Here is a 21,944-nt window from a genome sequence, read left to right as displayed (position 1 = left end):
TTTCTGGTCACCTAAAAAACCTCCACTGGCTCCCCGTCAATAAGAGGATAACATTCCGCCTCCTAACCCACGCACACAAAGCACTTTACGAACTGGGACCCGAATGCCTCAACACAAGACTTTCCTTCTACACCCCCTCCCGCCAGCTACGCTCTTCCAACCAAGCCCTTGCTGATGTCCCTCGCATCAAAAAAACCACCATGGGAGGAAGATCCTTCTCCTACCTGGCGGCTAAAACCTGGAACTCACTTCCCATTCACCTTCGCCTCACTCAGAACCACCTAGCCTTCAGAAAGCAACTTAAAACCTGGATATTCGACAAGTAATTCCCCACCCTTCTTCAAGCGCCTTGAGACCCTCTGGGTATGTAGCGCGCTATATAAATTAATTGAATTGAATTGAATTGAAAGATGGATTGGGGGTCATAAGGATCCCATAGCACTGTATGTCAGTGACGTCCTTCTTTATCTGGCAGACCCCGTGACAAGTGGGCCTCATTGTCTTTGCCTACTACAGTGCTTTGGGGCGGCATCAGTTCTCCTGTTGAACCCCTCTATATCGATATTGGTACCCCTGGCCTTGACCCAGGACTACTTCGACTGGCAGGAAAATATTCTCATTCATTACCTAAGCTTTAAATACTTGGGTATATGGGTATCACTCCACACTGAACCTACCTGGTCTCTTAATCGCAGGCTTCTGACACAAAAGGCCAAATCAGACCCCACTAGATGGTAATCCCTCCCTCTGATGTAATGGGGTGAATAGCTCTTTACAATATGATAGTCCTTCCAATATTTCTCTACATCTTTCAGAAGCTTCCATTTGTTGCGGGCTTGGTTCCGGGCCCAGGACAGGGTTGTGACCTCCTTTCGGTGGCACAGATCCAGGCCAAGCCTCACCCTTGCACACTGCCAAAAAGTCCCTTATGATGGCGGCCTAGGCATGGCCAATGTATACCTCTACTACCTAGCCTCTCGTCTCATTAATGATACATGACTGGTTCAATGTGACTTGGTCGGATTCTGCCTACAGGCTAGAATTATCCCTCCCAAGATTTCCTGTAATAATGGCCACGCTCTATGGATCCCCAATCACACACAGCACTCCCTGGTGACAAAAATAGTCCCACTGGTTTGGAGAGCCGACCTACACCACACTCACTGGAACACAACACTCGTGCAACAACAACCACTCTCGCACAGTACCTGGCTGCATTAGACAGCAGCTCTGCTGGGCTTTGAGGAATGGGACCTAATTGGTGTGTCACAGTTGGGTGATGGATGGTCGGAGACAAATATGCATTCTTCTCAGGAACTCCAGGACATCTTCACCATGGCTGACACACAGTTCTACAAATATCTTCAACTGTGACACGCCTTTCAATCACATGTTTCTTAGACTGATCTTCTCCCAGAGTTCATTCAGCTGGAATCCAACACCTCATGGGGGCATTGGGCAAGGATGGGGTCTCCAAAATCTACCGCAAATTACTCATTAATGCCCCAGGCCCTTTGGACCACCTTAGAACCTGGTAGGGGGACTGGCTGGGTCCCCTTGAGGATGAACACTGGTGGGATGTACTGATGGTGTCTAGGGTCATCATTTCTTCCAGGCTGCATCTGATTCCTATATATTACCTTCATGTTGTGTACCTTTCTCCTGCTAGTCTACTCCATGCAGGTCTTCTCTCTGAGCCCACCTGTCCACAGGAACGAAAGTCCCCCTTCCCCCTTCGTGCTTTTGTTAGGAGTCCTTGATGGACTCTAACCAGCCAGGCACCAGGCATTTCAATTTTCTGACTTCTTTCCTATTCTCTCTTGACAATTTCTTCACTTTGCCTTCCTTCCTTTTCTAGCTCTCGCAGTTCTCTCACAGTTCAGTTTGAAGGAAAAGGGTTATCTGTAGAATAGTATATTACTCATGGGGAAATGGATACTTTTACAATACTGGTATTGCAGTAATTAATCAAAGACTATGTCTTGTTTAGAGCATCATTGCAGGGACAATAGAAATGCCGGCAAAGGTTTACAAACACATTCAATCAATGTAATTGATTAATTCATAACTTGTTAATGTTGATATACAATTTTAAAACGGGACCAAACAAGCCACCAATCACAATGAACCTTTTGATCCACTTTGCCAGTTTGAAAATGTCATTTAAAGCAGAGGGAATTTCATGAAACTAAAGCTCGACGGTATAGCAGAGAGAATGTTTATTGCCGTAGAAGCATCTTCAACAGTTTTGTGTACACAGGTTTCAGCTGAATGCATATTACAGAAACTTGGGAACTTGTAAACAGGACAGTGCAAGACATCACCATTTTATTTTGTACCACATGAGCGTTAACACATTAAACATTTTTCAGTTCTCGTCAAAGACACTTACAGTGATTTGTCCAAAATAAGAAAAATTCGGGCCAAGTAAGAAACAAAAAACAAAGGAATAAAACCCATGTCTTCCGGATGCAATGTAACCAATTGAGCCACTGAGGAGGAACCACGCACCGCCACTTTTGCTTGCAGCCCAGCTTTGCTTGTTCGCTGCTCGCGGCTTCACTGTTTCGCTCCCCCGCCTGCTACCTACCTATCGCCTGCAGCTTGTGACCCACCTGGCACCTCTTCTTCTGTCGCTATACGTCCATTGCCTACCGGGCCGGACTGGACAACATGGCACCGCTTTGCAGGCGGCCAGGTGTGCCGGGAGTGTCGGCTGTGGAGGTTAACTCCTGGAGCCTCGGAGGTGCGGTGGGAGCTGCGGGGGGCCTGCACAGCCGTGCGGCTGTGCGCCCTGCGTGGACTTGCAGGCCAGCTGAGTGTACATTCAGGTGCTGGTCTTCCATGCAGCAGGGCTGTGCTGAAGGAATAACTGTGCCGGTCGCTCACGTCACGGCTTGCAATTTGTGGTCAGCTTCAGGGGTCCCCTATATAGCAGCAGGGCCAGGGCTCAAGGAGTGCCAGGAGTTGGTCACCATAAGCGGGAGTGTGCGAGAAAAGGAGCGTGTTCTCCCTACTGAAGGACACAGAGTGTAGTGCACGGGTGCACCCACGTAGGCACCCTAACTAGGTTGGGTGCATCCTGTGGAGCCCCAGTGTGCCCTGCTCCTGTTCCCATTCCTGCTCTTGTGCACTTTGCGCTCATGCTCTTTGCTCCACTCTGACCCGTGCCCACTGCAATACACTGCCATGGGAGTGAGGGCTGAGGATTGAACAGCCTTGGATCCCAGACCCCAGGACCTGCGGTACATGAGCAAGCAAGCAAGCAAGCACCAACAGCGTAATTGCATCAGAATCAGCCTCAACCAGGAGGTCTTCACATGCAAGTCATTCTCATTTCCCCCTGTCAGCTGGCTTCTCCAAACTGCAATCTTTGAATACGATTTTGAGCATTGGGAGGGCAAAAGATAATCTTGTGCACATTAGCCTGCTTTAGAAGCATATAAATCACTTACCACCCAGAGGAGGAGTCTGAGAAAGGGTGGTGGCAAAGGCAGTAATTAATAAAAATAAAAATAAATAAATTAGTAAATTAAAAACACATACCAGAATGGGCCAACCAAATGGTACAGGTACAGGTACAGGTACTAGACCAAAGCCATTGACAAGGGGGCAAGCGCGGTTGGAATCTACTGCTACGGTTCAACCATCAACCTCAAACTTACATTTAACCAATAAGACAGTTTGTTAATACTTTACGCCAACAACGCCAATGCCAGCAATGTGTGCTCAAAATCCATTAGGGAAAAGTATGTCATACAGCAGTGCATTAGTACACTCAACAACACAAACCGCTAATGTCCCGAATTGCGAAACAGGAAGTTTAGATAGTGAAACATGGCTGCCCTACAGGAATAGTGTTGCAATGGAGAAAGATAGGCTAGAGCTGGGAGATTCAGAAGTTTTTGAAACAGCCACACGGCCCGAGTGTTCGGGTATACAGGAGAAAAGTTGAAGTCTTAGATCTTCCTTTGCTTGGGGAGAAAGAGCAAGATATACTGGGGCAAGTACATCAAGAAATATTGGAAATCTCATTGACTTTAGAGCACACAGAAGTTCAGAGAGGGATACAAGAGGAATCAAGTCAGAGAAAATTGGAAGTCTTGGAAATATCATCAACATTGGAGCAAACAAATTGAGTCAGCCAACAATGGGTGCAGAGGTTAAAACAAATTCACAAGCAGGGGAGGGTACAACCAGCATAATGTGTCTCAGTCCCCGGCCCTGATATGGAGTTCATCAATAATTCAAAGCTTTGTTCTTGATCAAAATTTACTCTTGTTGCAGGAGGAATAGAGAGAGAATAGTCTCTCTGAAGATCAGAATTTGCTCCACTCCACTGCCGAACAAAATGTACACTCCACAATTGATGTTACAACCAAAATTCCCTGCTATCCTCAATAAATTCAACATTAGCAACAACCATCAACGTGCTTGCATGGCAAACACAAAAAGTGGAAACTCAAATGGACACTATACAGACACTTGCAATAGTCCTGATTAACATCGAAGCTAAAATTAACTTCTTAGACAAAAAGCTGGAATCGCTGAGGTTGCAGCCAACTGCTAGGTGCTCATGCCTTCCAATTGTGGAGAAACGTAGCACTTTGCCTGAAGTGCTAACATCCATCATTATAGAACTAAAGCAAAGACAACAGGAAGCTATAGTTCAGAACCTTCAAAGAATAGTCGAAGGAACTGCAAAAGATGGCATACAAAATATCATGAATAGTCCGGCAGGTGCAGCAATCCCGCCCAATGAGTTACGAACTGCAATGGTAGTGAGCACTGTAAACAATCCCAAGGGGAAAACCTGCTCAGCAGAAATTAATTTGACACTGATGAACACACAAGTCAGTAAACCAATTTTGTGCTCGGACATTTCTTCACTAGCTTTGCAGTCGCCATCAGTTTTCCGTCAAAGCACATAATCTCCTGAGGAATCTGTAATCAATGAGAACGTGCATTGTAATAACAGTGGGGCCACAAATTTGAAGCATCCCATAGAACCGAGTAAAAATCTTTCAAGAAGGGTGAAGAAACGTCTGAAAAAACCGGCCAAACACTTAAAACGACAAAGAAAGGCAAAGCACTTACAACTGGGCGCTAGAGAATTCGTCAACGTTCGAACCGAAAAAACATCCGCAACAAAGGCTCCCACACAAAAGAACCTGGAACCACAGAAATTTTTTCTGATTTTCCAAAGGGTAAGCCAGGTGAAACATCAATCCATACCAAATAATCCTACATCACAACCAATTTTGAATAGACCAGCCAACAATATGGAAGAGCAGTCACAGCACAAACTAGAAGTGACTCCGCAATTGGTCAGTATTGGCAGTCTGCATAAGGAACAGCATGAAGAAAACCATAGGAAATAGAGAAATGATAGTATCCATACCACTGAATAACAGTGAGTTTCAGGGGTCCCAAGAAGCTAACAATGACCACGAAGAAACTCCAACAAAAATGCAACGATCTGCCGCATATTCTCTCGTGGCCAGCCAAACAGCACAAGGGTATAAAGAGGAGGAGAATAACACAATCATTTTTACACCTGAATACACATCACGGGGAAGTTTGGACACATTAAACAGGTGCAACATTCTACAAATTTTTCATCATATCCCAGAGCTCTCTATCATCTCCAGTGAAGACCTCATCCAAGTACAATTTAAAATCTTGGACAACAATACAACCAGAGAGTCAACGATACTAAAATGGACCAACGGCTCCATTGTACAAAAAATTATAAAAGAAAGAGATCGGTTCGTAAACTGGGGGATTAATGTTCACACTCCAGAAGAAGAGAAATACCCATTTATGCTAAAAAGAGGATTACATCCAAATTCAACACTGCGCCCACGTAAGTCTATTTTAAAAGGGACAATTTACGTCCCTCGCACAACAGCATTTCCCAACATAAAAATACAGTTTTTGCCCAAGTCCACTCAAACAAAGCGCATGTGCTCCTAGCACACAAGGAAATGGTTGCCTTAGCAATAACCCAGGCAACTTGTTCAAAGTAATCTCATGGAATGTTTACGGGCTAAAAGCTTCACTACATAATAAGGAAGTATTTGAATTCTTGCAGTCCGTGGACCTGTTATGTCTGCAAGAAACTTGGTTGCTCGTCCCAATGGCTATACCAGGCTTCATGGAATTTCAACAGCCTGCAAAAAAGCGTAATATATTTGGAAGACCGTTGGGGGGCTTATCAATATACATGCAAATTAGTAGCAACGTAAAAATAAAACCTCAATTAACCACGGAGATGGTTCAGGCAGCCCTAGTGCAAGGATTGAAATTAAATGGATGCCCAATGAAGATCATTCTCCTGAACATTTACTTTAATAGCAATGAGGCCCCCAGACACAGTGACATGAAAGCGCTAGTAGATACCCTTGAGAAACTACTGAGCAGTCAATCAAATTGTGGGATTGTAATGGCTGGAGATTTTAATATGAAAAATCTTGGAATGAAACCAGATGAAGCATTGCCCACGGATAAGGCTGGAATGTTGATGAATACATTCCTAAATATGCATAGATTAAAATCAACAAAAAAGTGATACGGTCTTAAATCAGCCTCTAACAAAGAAACACAGGGGCTATCTGTGATGGACTTTTAAAACCTTTCCATCACGACCAGTGACCATCTCCCACTTGCCATAACTATCACCCTACACACGGCCCGCCTTCAGATTATCACCTTCGTGGGTAATACCAATGGGGAAGAAATGTATGCTTTGCCAAGGAGACTAAAGTAGACCAAAATAGATACAGCAGCCCTGAGAAGGTGGAAAAATAATTGGCCCGGATCTGCCGAAGATTTTACTGCAAGTAATATTAATGAGTACTGGATTAAATTAACGACCATGGTATGCCAACTTCTAAAAGGTAAAGAACACTCTCCAGTCTCTGTAGAAACGTCTTGTCGCCAATTTCAACAATGAAGCGAAAAAGTGGAGCAAAGTAAGAGGTCGCTCAGAATAGCCACACGGATCCATAAGCGAGACGGAAAATACGAAACATATCAAAACCAATTCCTAGCAAAGAAAATCCGTAGGAAGAACGTGTGGGACTATAAAAGAAAACAACAAGATTCAGAGTGGCTACATGTTTTTTCCTTGCTAAGCCCAAATAAACAGGCTGAATTCTGGTCATATATTAACAAGCTTTCTTGGCATGGCCAAGACAGGTATAATGCGCTTGCTATTGACATATGGATAACCTATGTAACAACATTTTATTGTGACGCACAAAATTTGACATCAGCACACAACCAAAAGCTCTTTACCATTACCACTCTTACCGAAACCTCACTAGTATCCACAGAAGACAAACCTGGACCGGCGGTGGTAAAGAAGCCATTAAATATGGACCTACCTCCAGAAGTTCCCATCGTAGGGAATCGCGTAACAACACTCTTAAAAAACGTTAGAAAGGATGGGGCACCAGGCCCTAACGGATTACTAGGACAACTGTTTAAAGAAGACTGCGAAAACTGGAGAAGCATACTCCTGCTACTCTAAATGCCCATAGGTGCAAATGGTTGTGCATTAGCTAATTTGTGATTATCTAATTTGTAATTGCAAATTAGGTAATGCAAAGCAAAGGGTGCCAGGGGGCCTAAGACCCCCTAAACCTCCCCCCACCTCCCAAACAAAATGTGCACATGTAAAGCGCACACATGCCCTATGGCCATGTGTGCACTACATGGCACTTTGAAAAATGCATTTTTCTGCTTTTTTTCAAAATTTGCACATGGTTACCATTGATTTGAAGTTGATGGTAATACCATTCTCCTAAATCCGCAGTTTGCATTTAGAAAAGGCTTGGTACATGTGCTAAGGGAATCGCAAATAGCGATTCCCTATTTGTAGTCTCAATTTTAGGTCATCGCTATTTTTGCTATGAAACATTTCATACATCTTGAAAGGCTATTTTGCATTTGCAAACAGTCGAAATTACCGATTTGCACAGTTCGCATATGCAAAATTGTTTGTATATGTGGCCCATAGTGATTCCCTAATAGTGATTTTTGCAGAGTCGCAATTGCAATGAGGTCATCGCTATTAGGAAATTCTACTCAATTCGTTCCTATGGACTAAAGGTCCATAGATGCAATTGTTTTTTTATTACCTAATGTTCAATTACCTAATTGGTAATTTCAAATTAGGAAATGCAAAACCAATGTGAACATGAAAAGTGCACACATGCCCTACACGGCACTTTGAAAAATGCATTTTTTGTGCATTTTCAAAAATTACTCATGGTTACCATCGAATTAGAGTCGATGATAATAGCGCTTCCTAAATGCCCACTTTGCACTTAAAAAATACCTGGTACATGTGCAAGATCAAATACCAAACACTGGTAGTCCTTGATTTATGAAGACACATTAAGGGACAGTGCTCTTACAAACACAAATCCTAACATGAAGCCTGCAAAATATGGGTTACTCTAGAAAATGATATTCAAAAGTGGTCTTTTGTAAAAAGCACATGTAAAAGCTGCAGACAAACAGTGTCTGGGTTTTACTCATTTACTAAAGCTTTACAATACCAGTGGAGGTATTGTATATCTTTCTTAAAGTTTTGTCATATTGTTTAGGCCTATTTACATAGATATACATTTTTTCTATGGTATGTGCTCTTATGACAAAGGCTAGGTCATTAATTTGATAAATGTACTCTGCTCTTTCAATGTGCCAAAGCTGACTGAAATGCTTGAAAATCAACACTGACGCAAGTGACGTGGAAAACTACAGTAAGTGAAATGAAATTACTTGCGCTGTAACATTCATATCAAATGGTACTCTAATAAATGCTAGAAGAAAGTAATTTTGATATTATTTAAAAACTGCAAAAACAGCATATGTAGACTACTCAGTTAACCATAAATCATCTCCAGTTCATGAGTACCAGAAAATGTTACCCCTAACAAACTATAATATATTTTTATATATAGGAACTTGGCTTTCTCTCAACAGTTGTACATAGAGTGAACATCATGTGTAATAAGGATTTCCCATATATCTGTGATTGATTGTTAATATGGACTAGTCTACCCGTGAAGTGTCTGGAATAGAATCAATGTTGCTCATAACACATGCTTGCTACACCTAATGGAGCTAAATCTTTGATGGCATTAATTATGCATCATTTTATTCTGAGCTATTTTGTACTTACTATCAGGCCTCTAATGCCATACTAGTTTATAGAGAAATGTGTACAAACCAAGCTTGGATGGTTTCTTCAGTGGTGTCATCAATTAGGCCATCTGAGATGTTATCAATTATGTCATAAATGATGTCATAGAACATGTCATAAGTGATGTAATATGCAAGGTCCCAAGTAGTGCATAACGGGGGCGCTAGTTATGGTTAGCTCTGATAAACATAACTGGTGAATTTCTGTGTTTTTTTAGTTCAAAACATTAGTTTTGTCATTCACATATTCACCTAACTTTAACCTTTGTTTTTTTCAGTGGATTTCTACTTTTTTTTTTTTTTAAACAGATCTTTTTATCATGCATTACTATATTAATTTAACCTTTGTTTTTTTCAGTGAATTTCTAGTTTTTTTTTAATGTAAAGTAATATTATATTATCATACGTAAATCCAAGACCTTGTTGTGCACAGCGTTCAGCCATGCACAGCTAGTGGTTGGAAACAGGGTTTAACCGACCTGTAGGCAGCCAAACCCCACTCAGGCAGCCAACCACACAGTGCACACAGCTTTTTGTTGAGCAGCATGAGATTGGATGCAGGTAGTCACCTAAAGGCAGCCCAACCCATGCTGAGCACAACCTTTGGTCGTGTGTGGTTTAGCTGCCGGTTCTGTTTTTCAGCCAGGCCTGGCATCCAATCCCACATGGCACACAGTTTTTGACTGTGCACAGTGGAGAGTTGACAACAGGGCTTGGCCTATTTCCAGGCCCAGTGGCCAAATCCCCAGCAGGCTGCCTACCCCATGTCGCGCAAAGCCTTTGGTGTGCACAATGTATGGTTGGCTTTCGGGCCCCGTGGAACTATTCTCTTGAGCCAAAATATATATATTATGGGGAGGTGGTGGGCTGCCCCTCTCACCTACCCTTAATTGGCCCTGTGTTCTCATTACCTGGGTCTAGTTCTAATAAAATGTAGAGAGGGCCCAATGGCTGCCTTCCCAAGCCTTAATAGGCCGATGGGAAATCATCCCCTAGGGACAAATACAATTAAACAGGTTAGAAATGTGTGCAGCCCCCTCCTCCTCGGGAATCAAATACAATAAAAATGGAGAGAGGGGCGAGGCGTTCCCCTTCCCCGAGCCTTAAGAGCCTTCATAGACCCTAAGGACCCCATCCCCGGGGCCAAAATCCAAGGGGAGGAAGCGTGCAGCCTTCCTCCACTAGCCTCATTAGGCTGAGGGAACCCCATCATCCGGGGCCAAACCAATAAAAAAGCAGAGGGGACTGTGAGTCCCCCTCCCCCAGCCTTCGTAGGCCCCGGTGACTTCATCCCCCAAGGTCAAATTTAACACAAACGGGAGAGGGACCATACAGCCCCTCCCGGAGCATTCATAGGCCACTGGGGCCCCATCCCCATGGGCTATTTTTTGTTTAAAAGGAGATCCCAGGCCTTATACCTCAGGGCGAAAGATGGGTGCCCCGGTTCCCACCAGGGGCACCCACAGCGGGCATGTTGGGTCCCAGCCGGCTCCCCGCATGATGCAGGAGCCGGTATTGCTCCCACCCAGAGGGAGCAACTATTTATGCTTGCTCCCTTCGGGGTCACCGGGACCTATTAGGGCTCACGCTGGGGGGCAACATAGGCATCCAACCTTCTTAATTACAAAACAACAATGGAGATGAGGTCCCCGGGGCCATCCCCTGGGACCTATAGAGTCTTAGGAAGGGGGAGCCATGTGGCCCACCTCCTATCTTTCTTTACTTATCGGCCCCGAGGGATGGGGTCCCCGAGGCCTCTCAAAGCTTGGAGAAGGGTGGCCACAGGACCCCATCCATTTTTTTATACTTTCAGCCCCGGGGATGGGGTCCCCAGGGCCTTTCGAGGCTAGGGGAGTGAGACAGTGCTCCCCCTTCCCTTAATTAATATATCAGGCCCCAAAGGATGGGGTCCCTAGGTCCCAAAATAGGCTCAGGGAGTGGGCCCTTCCCACGCCTCCTCCCCATATAGCCATCACAGGCCTCAGGAGTCCAAGACCGAGGCTGGAATTATTCAATATGGGGAGGGGATGCGTGGTCTCTTTCTCAATGCATTACAGGCCCCTGGAAGTCCCACCTTGGGCCAAAATTGGTCAACAAGGGAAGGTGTGCCATGCAGCCCACCTCTTTGAGCCTCCTAAGGCCCCGGGGACCACATCCACAGGTAAAAGTAACGTTTAAGTTAGGTGATTTGACAGTGTGAACATTAAAGTTTTGAACTAATAAAACACAGAAATTCAACAGGTATAGCTAGCAGAGCTAACTATAACCTGTGCCCCTTCCATGCACTGCTCATGACCTCACAATAGACATCACTCATGACATGTTCTATGACATCATTTATGACATCACTGATGAAATATAAAATTATCCTTATCATTAAGTGGAAAAGTAATATGGTAGTTAGCCGCCACAATCTAAAATATAAAACGAACATGCACACTCATCGGATGATGTCATCAGTGATGTCATGTGAAATGTCATCAGTAATTTCATATGTGAGGTCATGAGCAGTGCATGGTGGGGGAGCAAGTTATAGTTAGCTCTGATAACTATAACTGAAGAATTTCTGTTTATTTTAGTTCAAAACATTAATGTTCACACTGACAAATTCACCTAACAATAACTTTACTGCATTTCTAAGATTTTTTTAAAGAAAAACAAATACTTTTATTACACCTAACTACAATGCTACTTTAACCTCTGTTTTTTCAGTGAATTTCTATGTATTTTTAAAGTAAACTAATTATTTTTGTGAGTGTATGTATGGTAGAATGGATTTAAAATATATGTTTTGTTTTGACATTATTTTAGTAAAAGATTTTTTTTATTGTAACAGGATTTGCATATTAAACAGATACATGTTCAATATAAGTTGTTTATTCGCTCACTTATTTTAACGGATATCAAGACATGTCACAAGCAATCGGTTTTTGAGATCTACTTTCAGACCTCCCTCTCATATTATGGATATGTGGAGGGACTGGCCTCTCCTTTCAGACCTTTCTTTCAAATGTTGGTTGTGCATACTAGGATGTGTGGAGGAATTGGCCTCTCTGCTGAGGCCTCTTTCTAATGATAGGTGGGAGTAGTATTGTGTGGGAAGGGTCTGGGCTCTGCTTTCATACCTCTCAGATGACAGGTGTGCATAGTAGAGTGTGTGGAGGGACTGGCCTCTCTGATGAGACCTCTCTCTGTAATGATAAGTGTGCATAGTAGGGTGTGAGGAAGGACTGGGCTCTGCTTTCAGATCTATCTCTCAGATGATGGGTGTGCATGGTAGGGTGTGTGGAGAGACTGACTTCTATGCGGAGACCTCTCCCTGTTAAGATGGGTAGTAGCATGTAGAGAGGGACTGGCCCCTTTTTTCAGACATCACTCTCAGAATACTCATGTGCATAGTAGAGAGTGGGGAGGGACAGCCCTCTCCTTTTGGACCTCTCACTCAGATGACGGGTGTGCGTAGTAGAGTGTGTGGAGGAACAGGCCTCTCTGTTGAGACATCTCTCTTAGTGATGGGTGTGTCTAGTAGGGTGTGGAAAGGGGCTGGCCTTTCCTTTCAGATCTCTCTCTCAGATGACGGGTGTGCATAGTAGGGTGTGGGGAGGGACTGTCTTCTCCTTTTAGATACTCTCACACCGATGATGGGGTGTGTGTAGTTGGGAGTGTGAAGGGACTGGCCTCTCTGCTGAAAACACTCGCTGTAATGATAGGTATGCGCAGTAGGGTGTGGAGAAGGACTGGGCTCTCCATTCAGAAAGGTCTCTAAGATGACAGGGGTGTGTAGCAGGGTCTCTAGTGAGGCCTCTCTCAGTAATGAAGGGTATGAGTAGTTGGGTGTGAAGATGGATTGACTTCTCCTTTCAGAACTCTTGTTCAGTTGACAGGTGTGCATAGTAAGGTGTGGGGAGGGATTGCCTGGTCCTTTCAGATCTCTCACTCAGATGACGAGTGTGAGTAGTAGAGTGTGTGGTAGGACTGGCCTCTCAGCTGAGACCTCTCTCTGTAATGATACGTATGCGTAGCAGGGTGTGGGGGATGGACCGGACTCACCGTACAGACCTCTATCTCAGATGATGGTGAACATTGCAGGGTGTTTGGAAGAACCTTATCTCTACTCACAACTCTTCTCAATAGTAGAGCCAGATAAACACCATCTTCAGTGAGACTCTTTCATACTGTAACAAGTGTGCATAGCATAGTGCATTCAATCATCACCTACTCCTTCCTACTTTTCACAATACAGCAAGTCTTGCAAGCTTGTAACTTTTTTTTCAAAGATTTAACATTCTAATCATCACAGCACTTATCTCTTACACACTCCCTCTAGAAAACAAGGACCATAGTGTGCATTCCTACCAATAGAGTGTATTGAGAACTCATATACCTCTTTTTACTATTCGCGATCCCGCGAGAGTCCGCGAGATCGTAAAAATGTTTTCATTTAAAACAAATATACATTTATTGGCTTCACAGTAGTTATCCCTTCCACAGCCAGCAAACAGAACATCTACCCTGCTGCACTCTCCCAGGCTCCATGGCATCCTGACCATCTTGCATGCTGCCTGTGTGTCAGCAGAAGAGGCAAGGGTCAGACCACAGAAGGTCCAGGGGAACAATCAAGGGTACCCCAGCCGGTCTATTCACCAAGCGTTTCACATGGAGCATAAAGGGGCTAGATCCACTGGCCGTGGAGAGATCCATCATAGTCCTGTTATCAGCTGGAGTCAAAGTTCCAAAATCCATCCTTGCCATGGCTTCGGGTGGCTTCTAATTCCAACTGGGGCATCTTTTCACCGTCACTGCCATCCTCCCCGGTCCAATGTCTGTTCATCTCTCTCTTTCATGTGCAGGGGTTCTTTCAGTGTGGGTGGAATGGTCTAGATGCCAAGCACCCCAGGCCAAACCTAGGATGCCACATCCTGATGCCAACACTGCCCCAAATCTCCTGCCCACTATTCCGGGACAATCCAATTTGGTAACATTAAATTGTCTATGGAAAGGGCCTGCCTTAGAGCCTCAGCTCCACCCCTAGCTGGCACAGCTGCCTGAACCCTTCACAGCAAAAGTCTTCCTTTGTTGGCTCCAGAGGCCTAGCCCTTATTTGTTTTGTGGGCATGAACTCTCATGGCCAGGTGCAGTGTGACAAGCAAATTAACAGATGCAAACTCTTCCCCTCACTTCCTTTCCCAGAGACTGGGCCAACCACTGGCAATGCATCAATTGTGTGGAAAGGTCTTTGATCCTTCTACTGGGGAGCACAGTATTTAACTGGTCACAATATGAGGGACAAAGGCCTGGAATCTGATTATGACCTGTGCCAGGGAAATATCACAAGTCTAAAAGTGTTACATTACAAAGAGCATAGGTATAATGTTTGGGACTGCAAATCTATACTCGGAGTGCATGTTTATTCCTAATTTTGTTACCTCGCTGGATCCTGTAGGCCTAAGTAGCACAAAACTGTACATTATGGCAGATTTCACCTTTCATGTTTAATAAATTGTAAGCATCACAGACCTTCAATAAGCACCTAGGACCTACACTATGAATGCCCATTTGAATTACAAAGTCTACCCCAGGTTAGTACCAATCCATGAAGAGTCAGTTCTGCAACAGGCTACCTGTGCACATATACTGGGCTGAACCAGATGGTGATCTCACGTCTGCAGGCCGCACCCTTGTGCACACGTTGGTGCTCAAGTGTAACCCAGTCCAGAGCCTCTTACCCTAGGTGGGCAGCAATGGCCTGATCTTAGAATTTCAGAGGAACAAGAGCAACCCATATGTCCATGTGAACTGGGTACTAAGTGTAAACTTAGAACAAGTGTTCACATGGAACTAAATTCAGAAAACAATTTCTTATTGGCACAGAATAATTCTGTGTAGATTTAATCAAAAAAAGGGTGAATTAATATTAAAACAGAACACATATGCCATAAATGAACTAAAGAATGACTTATATAGCCACATTATTGCTGTCATAGAACGCGGTTCAGCTGAACTGAGTTATTTAGTCTTGTTATAATACAAAATACATTGGCGCAAACTGTTACAGTGAATAATGAAAAGAAATAAGTGATAAAAGAGCCCCAAGTAAAGTTACCATAACCCAACATGTAGAAAAGAGGTGGCGTTAGCGTGGCTTTGTATTTAAAAAAAGATCATTGGTATATACATGGACGTCTGTATGATCACTTCACAATAAAAAATAAAAAGGGAGTGAATGGACTACTCTCTGGTGCTTCAGTCTAGAGACCGAAACAAAAAATCTAAGGGCCATATCTACTAAAGCATTTTCCCACAGACACAGAATGGGCAAAACCAGTTGATACATTAAGCCCTAAGTGCAAAATCCATCACTGTCCCTTGCTGGGGTTATGAAAGGCAAAGGTTGCCTAGTTTGGGCTAGATCTCATATCCCTTTCTTCCACTATCCTCTCCTGCATCCTCTCTTTGTCATTTTTTCTCTTTCTGTCTCCTTCTTCTCTATCCCGTTGCATTACCTTGGCCTCGCGTGCTCTTAGTAAAAGCCAGATGATGAAAAATCTGTTGCTGTCACAAAACATTAGTGCTGGTGCCAGGGCTGGCAATGGAAACAAATATAATCTGGGATATCAAAAATGAGGGGTCAAGGAGTGGAGTCGTGAGAGGCAGAGTCACGAGGAGTGGAGTTTGACAGTCAATTTACACATTTATTTGTCAAAACTCTGCCCCAAAGAAATTGGCAACAATTTGATCATAAATCAGTTCTGGCTTACTTAATGGGTCACAGACAGACTGCATTTTAAAATATGCTATACGTTAAGGACCCTGTTACAGAGATCTTTGTTTACTCAGCAATGTCTAGGATATAATAACAGTGAGGACACTGAGGAGGTTAGTTAACTTGCTTGACACGGTATACACCTGTTACAACGCAACTTTTACAACTACCTACTATTACAACGCAACTTTTACAACGCATACCATTACAACGCATTGCGCTGGGGGCGCTCTAGGATAGGGAATAAGTTTAATTTACTATCCAACACCTTCCCTAGTGTCCACGGGGACTGGAGTTGGAATAGTAAATTATACTTACCACTATCCAGCACCTCTAAGCGCTATGCGTTGTAATGGTATGCGTTGTAATGGTAGCGTTGTAATGGTAGGTAGTTGTAATGGTATGCGTTGTAACATGGTACATCCGCTTGACACATCTATTTGGAGATTAGTCAAAGGTTTGTCTCATTATAAAATAGTATTGCGGGTTAATGCACGTACTGCAAGACAAAACAAGCAGCATGCAGGTCGAGGATTTGTATTGTATATAAGCAGCTCAGTGGTTAATGGTTTTGCTCCAGGGATTCTTGTGTTACCTGCAGGTCACAAATTATAATCCCTGTCATAGATCATTTATTATGAACCAGCATCAAGGAAATGTGTGCAAGCTGCAAAAACGTATAGTTTTTTCCTCAATCTTGTGTTAGTTTAGGCTTCATAAAAAACACAACTTACTAGTAAGTGCAGTAGAGATGGTTATGGGCATAATTACTCATAGGAACAGATATGTTTAACCTCCCTACAGAGCATGCATATCTCTTATGTGCAGAGCATGGAGAACTCAGATACTGCCCCAAATCACAGTTGATAGCAAGCACCAGAGAAGTGACTAGCTGCAAGCATTTGTTTCTTTGATGGCACCGGCATCAAGGTGTTGAAGCTCCAATTATCCAAGTAAGAAACTCGCACAGAGGAAGCGCTGATGGCTCTTTAAGTGAGGCATTTGTCTTGAGCACCAACTGGAACATTAAAGCAAGAGTCCTGCTGCAGGTTGCTTCTTTAAACACAAAGCATGCGCGGCTGCCCTTTCCCCAGTGTTGGCATATTGCACCAGGAGAAAATCCGTCCATGTTACTAAGACCTCCAGATCTGGCTCAATATTAATTGCCGGGTCCCTGAGCAGGTTCCGGATTATCCCTCTCATTTCCAGCACCGCTGGTACTCACCACCTGCAAACTCTGCCAAAATGGAGGTCTGCCTCCTACCCCTGCTGCTTCGGTTGCTTGCATTTGCATAACCACATGATGACAGGCACACTGGAAACAAAGTACTGTTTAATCTGCACCACAATTGAGGTGCAAGTTCAAACTCCCGTGCAAACTGCATACAGCTCACCATAAATTATGCACATTGCTTTGCGTGTCACTCAAGAGAGGGAAGGGGTAAAAGCAAAGTTTGTCTGGATATGAATTACAGTGCCCTCAGAAGAATGCTGGGAGAGGCCACGAGCAGAATTATTTTCAGTTGCCACACCCACCAGGCGTCGGGGTTTTGACCTTCACGGGTCACGGAGTGCATCCATTGGTAATCTACTGCACTCACATACTGCTTAATACAACATCTTTTGCACAGGAAACAAAACAAGTGTAACAAGCGGCAATTGTGCGTTGACAGACAGTTTTCCCCCATTATCTCTCGAGGCAGCCTTTCTCTCAGCCTAAAAGACGAGCGTGTCCCTCTAATGTGCAGAGGACAGATACCAAAGCATTTTCCTTTCCCCCACCAGCTGCACGAGCGTAGATAGGTGTGGTCAGGCTTTGTGTCTTCAGAGCTGCGTTGTACCTCCGCCTCGGGGATGCGCTGTTGTGGCCTGCACTGTGTGTCAGCGCAGGAACCAGCTGGGTGGCTGATAGGAAACCGTGTGCTGGGCAGAGGGTTTCTGCTGTACATCAGCACCGCTAGCAGCCCGGGCGAGGGTGTGCAGGTCACTGGCTCTGCACATTTGCCTCTCGGTAATTCCGAGCTGCCGAGTGGTGAAAGGAGGGTTGAGGGTAGCTAATGATTATACACGTGAACACGTTAGCATGCCATGAACGCATGCACTGTAAACATGTCCATCTTTAGTCTCCTGCCCTCTCTCGAGCAGTACAGCAGATGAAACCAAGACTAAAAATGTCGCCAGATAGTCGTTTGTAACAAACGCTCCAGTTTCCTTAAACGCTCTGGACAAGTTGCACTCTAGCAGCCGGCCTAAGGAGCTAGGCAACCAGCAGAATCCATTAGCAGCTGGTAATGACCTTTTGGGTGCAATGTGAAAAAAGACAGCTCCTACAAATGAGGCTTCTCTGCCTGTTAGGGAGGCTTTAGACTTCATTTATTTGTCTTATCATGAAAATAGGTTTCCTCTTATTTGCCCTCTTTGTCTGTGTCTTTCTGAACATTTCCATATTTCTCATAATTGACATTTGTCTCATCTCCTTATAAATTGCAATATTAAGGAAAGTGGGTCTATGTTGTAAGCTGCCAGCGTGACAATACGGCTGCGTGCACTCCTGTACTCTCCGGACTGATGTAGATAAATGTAATTCGCTCTCCCTTCGCTGCTTTACAGACCACCTTCCCCCACCATGTGCTAAGAGTGGCATGACAACCAATAGAAGCTACCAGCCATGTGATTTTTCATGATTAACTCACAGGTTTTGTACCCTGGAGCTAAGAATATGCTCAGCTTTTCTCACAATGAACAATGTTATGTGCACCCCCTGTTTTATTCTCATCAGAGTAAAAACTTTAAGGTACAACTGTTTCACTACATATACCGTACATGACTTCTGAAAAAGACCCAGTGGGGCTGTGTGCGTAGAAGTCTTGCACAAGAGGAGGAGTAGAACATATCAGGAGGTGGTGACAGGTGACACGCTAGAAAGGGAGGTGGGGGTGAGCGGGCCTTGCATACCACAGATGTGGATTATCAGGACATGGATGTTAGGTATCCACACTGCTGTAATTCTTCGAATCACGCCACACCACAAACAGTAATCTGTGATCCAGCGTCACCTTAACCTATCACAATGGCCTATGAACAGGGTCAGATCAACCAGATGCCCCTGATTCACTAAAAACATTTCTTGTAACTTTCTCCAGTGCTCCTTGGTCTCGGCATCACCCTATATTAAATACTCAAATAAATGGAAAACATGAACTAAGGCTGTAGTTTAACCCTTACATCACTTGTATGCAACTGTATGCAGACAACCTCAGAAAGCCTCTACCTGCTTAGAGACTTGGTAAGATCAGCAGAGCAAATAAGTCTATTCAAGCGGGGCTTCACCTGTTGTTCCTGAATAGTAAGCGCTATTCAAAGGGTTTCCTTTATTATAACTTTTGATATTGCGCACAGGGGACGTCCCTCAATTCGCTCATTAAAACAACACAGAACAGCAGTGATTTAACGTTTCGTTTTCAATCTGAAATAAAGCAAACACATTTTGAAGCCGATAAAATGCATAACCTAATAGAATTTACACTCGGATATTTTCTGTTCTGACCACAATATTCAGAAGTATTACAATATCACCAAAGTGGTTGTATAAATTCTGACCCTTGCATTTTCTCCACAAGTTCAGTATCTATCTATCTATCTATCTATCTATCTATCTATCTATCTATCTATCTATCTATCTATCTATCTATCTATCTATCTATCTATCTATCTATCTATCTATCTATCTATCTATCTATCTATCTACAAGCAGTGAAATAATATGAAGCTAAATAATTAGAGGCTAATAAAATGCAGAAGAAGAAGAAGCACACTTTCTTGGCAACCGACAATACCGTGCAATCAAACATAAGTAGTAGAACAGATGACACCAATAAGTAATGCAGGCTGCTGCAATCAGCACACAATCTGATCACATTTCTAAAATGTGTTTAATTAATATGGGCAATTTACATGTGTAGATAAAACAGGACAATTATTAAAATATATTCTTAAGTCTTCTAAAGGGAAGGTCGAGTGCTAAGGTGGGATTTGTTCAACTAAGAAGAAAGTGGAGCAACTTTATTCATGATGTAGCCGTCTGTGCCCAATAATAGCCACTAACATTCATCCCTGTGTATTTTCCGCTGGCCAAGGTGTGCCTGTGTGCTGCAGCTACGAGGTTAACCATTGCAGGGAGAAAACGTTATATATTGGATAAACCGCATGAGAGTCTCTAACTATGCGGAACAGAACGCATATGTTATGCTTAAGCAGCCATTAAACTTTATGCTCCGAGATACAGGTCTGTGTTACGATACACCACAGGCGACGAGTGCCGCTCAGATTAAACATAAGAAACTCCTGTCATTACTGGGGACATTTCGAGTTATATATAGCTCGCTTGACTTTACACCTACATACGAGCCACGACATCCTGTTAGCAGCATCTTCGCCACGGTGTACTTCACAAATCTGGTCAGCAAAAACATGAAGGGGGTCCAACCGTTCACGGGAAACCAGACCCAAAGTCAAACATACACATACTGCACTGCGGGGAGCACCGCCAGAGCCGTTAACCGGCCACACAAACGATGCACGGACGCAATATGCGCATAATACCGGTGCGAAGAAAGAGCCTCTTTTTCCTTGAACCGTGTTTTCTGGATAGGTTTCTCACGCGCGTCCTTCAGTTCGGCATGCCTCCACTCTCACAGGGCTATTAAGAATTCACTGTCCAATTACAGCGGCTTTGACACAACTACTTCGAGAAGGGGCGGGGGAGCCGGATTTTATTCGTGTCATTTTGCGTGCCCAGGTTGAGGAAGGAGCGAGGATAACACCGTTCAGTCGCCTTTGTCTGCGCTGCATCTCTGTATTGATTGTTTTCAAGCCTGGCATCGGGCGCACACAGGAGGCAGGCTCCCTCGCGGTGCCCTCCCTGCTGCCCTAGACATGTAATTAAAAGCCACCTTGCAGGCTGCTCTTGAGGTTATGAATAGAGCAGCGCCTCGCACATTCCTACAGTGCACCCGTATAGAAGTAACAGCGAAATGTTCACGCACTCTCTGCATAGTACTTGAAGCTATATTTATTTCGGCTCCCCTCCCATAAACCACGCAGCAGTAATGTTAACATGCATGGTCTGATCTTGTTAGTTTTAATCCTTTCCCAAACACTCAGCGTGGGGCGACTAACAGCAGTCGTCTGATTGACTGCACGTCACTGGAAGCACTTACCTTGAAAGGACCCGTGCACACTTTAACGCCCCGTGCATTTCAGAGACTGCATTCAAGCATCAGTTCCAGTACATTCCGAAAAGATGGACTTCAGGGGTAGCAACGCCGGCTCACTGTTTCTTGGTGCTTCACGCACTGCGAGCCGCTAGCGACTGGACAGATTTTTAGTTTCCCTTTCAAAGCCTCCCAGAGAAGCTTCCCTTAAAGGAACAGTAACCATACACATCGTCCGCAGAAGACAATTCAGAAAATCAACACATTTGTTTAGGTCTCCTCTGCAATTTTCAACAGTTTAATAGACGCTTTTATGCGGCACAGAAAATGCAAAAACATAACTGATTGATAAAATTATCAGGACGTGGTCTCTGGGTGGTTTTGCATTTGCTAGTATTTGAGTTTATTATTCTAAGATCTAACATAAAATCTCGAGAGAAGAATGCCGGCTATAAGAAAATATTTAGTGACAAGCCGGAATTTGGGTAAGGATGAGGGTGATTTTATTTTCTCCTTTCACGTTCCCATGGAAGGAGAATTATTTTAGGTTGGAGAAAAAACGAAGTTAAGAAATAGCATCAGTCCTTCCATAAACACACTTCTCCATTCCTTAATTATCATGACAGGAAACGACTCTGACAATGGAATAAAATTAGCCTCAAGCTGCGAGATACAAAGCCTGGATATTTGGCGCGTAATTTGGAACATAAAGCAATGACTTCCTCCAATGCACGTCGAGATGCTGCGCGCTAAGC

General features: G+C 43.9%; 1 protein-coding gene across 2 annotated transcripts in view; it reads right to left on the bottom strand.

Annotated features, from left to right (window-relative positions):
- The window catches only part of GUCY1A1 (guanylate cyclase 1 soluble subunit alpha 1), a 472,623-nt gene extending 451,257 nt beyond the window's left edge, over nt 1–21,366 (bottom strand). Inside the window, exon 1 of one of the 2 annotated variants that reach the window (XM_086962337.1) lies at nt 21,196–21,366. The gene's annotated coding sequence lies outside the window, so the exon portion shown is untranslated. Of the gene's footprint in view, nt 1–20,578; nt 20,725–21,195 lie in introns of those variants that run through there. The other variant, XM_086962338.1, reaches the window with a different exon arrangement.
- Between the last annotated feature and the right edge of the window lie 578 nt (nt 21,367–21,944).

The sequence above is a fragment of the Lissotriton vulgaris genome, chromosome 3_1 (genome assembly GCF_964263255.1).
Source record: "Lissotriton vulgaris chromosome 3_1, aLisVul1.2, whole genome shotgun sequence".
Lineage (NCBI taxonomy): Eukaryota > Metazoa > Chordata > Amphibia > Caudata > Salamandridae > Lissotriton > Lissotriton vulgaris.
Note: the sequence above shows the minus strand (reverse complement) of the source record. Positions and strands in the feature narration are given on the sequence as shown.